The sequence below is a fragment of the Mytilus edulis genome, chromosome 3 (genome assembly GCF_963676685.1).
Source record: "Mytilus edulis chromosome 3, xbMytEdul2.2, whole genome shotgun sequence".
NCBI lineage: Eukaryota > Metazoa > Mollusca > Bivalvia > Mytilida > Mytilidae > Mytilus > Mytilus edulis.
In genome coordinates, this window is record NC_092346.1 from 4449772 (window position 1) to 4452868 (window position 3097).

Consider the following 3097-nt stretch of genomic DNA (forward strand, 5'->3'; position numbering starts at 1 on the left):
TATCTTCCATTTTTGCTTTGCTCTTTGTCCATATGCCCTTTTATGTTTCTTAATTACATATATGTGTGTTTAGTGATTAAGATTATAACTGAGAGTTCCTTATCAAATGGCGGGCGGTCTGCTTTGTACGAGCAATTGTGATATGTTCTCTGTGAAAATCTACGATTACACGACAGAATACTTTAAAACTTCTAATGTTAGTGTATTTGTGCTAGCCGCAATGTTTGCAAACACGACACCGATTGGCCTTTTTGGGAAATAATACTTTTGTCCATATGCCCTTTTGTGTTTCTTAATTACATATTTGTGTGTTTTTATAGTGATTAAGATTATAACACAGTGTTGACGGTTGTACCCTATTTTGACATTTAACATATAAACATGATAATGTCTGTTTGTTTTGTTTATATAATGAAATCTAATGCGACTGTCATACAAGTGGGTTGTTTAGCTAGCTATAACATGTATAAAACCAAGTTTTTTCTACATAAGAAAAAGCCTGTACCGAATCAGGAATATGACAGCTGTTATCAACTATTGATGTGTTTGAGCTTTTGATTATGCAATTTGATAAGGAACTCTCAGTTTTGAACTTTCCTCTGAGTTAGGTATTGTTAAGATTTTACGTTTGACTAGTATGTGATCTCAAAAATCCTGGTGTAAACATTGTTTAGTAATACAGTCATTTTTTTTTTAAATAGAGCACGGAAGCCAGGGGTTCCAATAAAATTGAAAAACAAACATTATTTAAAAAAAATATTATATATTCACTGTATCTAAACATGCTAAACTACACCGGCAAAAATGTTTGGAGTCGATGGTATATATCATTCGGCACGGTGATTATACATATATTAAGTATTTGTATGAACTTTCCATTTAAAAGCTAACTTAAGTAGCGTGTAAAGGGTATGCAAACAGGAAACAACTGTGATACAAACTTCTAGTTCGACTCGCACCTACCAACCCACCTGGACAAAGCAAAGTAAAAAAAAAACCAACTGATAGCCTATTCAATATTACCAAGTTAATGTCCTTTAACATAGACAATGAACGGCATACATAAACAATATATATTAATGTCACATAGCTATCTGTCAGTACAAATGTTATAAGGTTAAAACAGATGTACCAAATTTGAAATAGCTTTCTAGTTATTTTTTTTTGTGATAGATTTGTTTGGATTAAGGACGACATATGTTTTTTTTAATTTTTTTCAGATATCTTCCCAAAAATCGTTTGGCAATGCTAGATGAAAATGCATTTCAAGACTTGACGGCTCTTCGATTTTTGTAAGTAAATATTTTAATAAATGTCGCTGTTCGTAAGTAAATTTATTAATGTATGTCGCTGGTCGTAAGTAAATTTATTAATGCATGTCGCTGATCGTAAGTAAATTTGTTAATGTATGTTGCTGGTTGTAAATACATTTGTTAATGTGTGATACTGGTCGTAAGTGAATTTATTAATGTATTTTGCTGGTTATAAGTAAATTTGATACTGTATATTGTTGGTCATAAGTAAATTTATTAAACTATTTTTCTGGTCGTAAGTAAAGGAATAGGTCTTGAAAGGCCCGATTTTGGCCTCAGATTTCAGTTTCATCTGACGAAAGATTCCGACCACTTTTTAAACACTTAAGTGTCTATTTTATTTGATTATATTAGTTTCTGTTCAAGATTTTAACTGATTTTGTCATTAAAAACGATCCGACTCAAGCTCAAATATGAAAAATCTACAAAATATGCCGAAAAATGTCACTTTTCAGATGTTTTTTGTCAAAAATGAAAGTGGCCGCATCCGTGTTCATCCTCAACCTTTATATATGTTATGTATTATTATCAAATACAACTTACATTTTAATATTAAGGATGAACACGAATGTGGCCACTTTCGTTTTACACGAAAACCGTTTAAAATTTGACTAAAATGTTAGAAATTTGAAGATTTCAGTGATTTAGCATGACTTAATGGTGCTAGTACACGATATATGTTCACTGTATTGTCAAAAACAGCCCATATTTATGTAGCAGAAGCATTCTACTGTACAATGAATAACTAAACGTTTACTGTTTAACAGTTTTGTAAAACTGCTATATTTTGGGGCCAAAAAGAGGTCTTACCGGACCTACTCCTTTATTAATGTATGTTGCTAGTCGTTTGTAAATTTATTAATGTATGTCTCTGGTCGTAAGTAAATTTATTAATGTATGTTTTTGGTCGTATGTAGATTTATTAATGTATGTTGTTGGTCGTAAGTCAATTTATTAATGTGTGTCGCTGGTCGTAAGTAAATGTAATCATGTATGTCGCTGGTCGTAAGTAAATTTATTAATCTATGTCGCTGGTCGTAAGTAAATTTAATAATGTATGTTTTTGGACGTAATTAGATTTATTAATGTATGTTACTGGTCGTAAGTGAATTTATTAGTGTATGTTTTTGGTCGTAAGTAGATTTTTTAATGTATGTTTTTGGTCGTAAGTAGATTTTTTAATGTATGTTTTTGGTCGTAAGTAAATTTGTTCATGTACGTCGCTGGTCGTTAGTTAATCTGTCATAAATGACTAAATATTATTAGATACATAGCGAAAGCGAAGCTCGAACCCCATATGGAATTTACTTACCCTGTATTATATATCATATTAGGTCACTAGCACACTATGTAATGAATTTATCTTACCGACTATCTTTATTTGTTGAAGTTAGACTAAAGTTGTCTTATTTGCTATCATGATACATCTTCTTATTTCTGTATTAAAGTGTTCAAGTGTTCAATTTTAAGAACTTCTTCAATTGGTCTACACTGAACAAATAATGTAGACGATAAATATTTATTATCTAACAACCTTGATATCAACAATATTAAAACAGAACTTTAATAGTTTTGAATAATCAAACAGTGCCCAAGTCGTAAATCCACAACTGACTCTGTATTGAAATAAGCCCCGCCTCCCTACTTACTAAATATTGAATATACACGGTCTCCACGAGGCCGCTTATAACCAATCATGTTCCTAGAAATGTATAGGATGTAAGATAATGTTATATGCAAATCTGTAACATAAAAAATATAGCGTTACATATTTTATCAAAAGC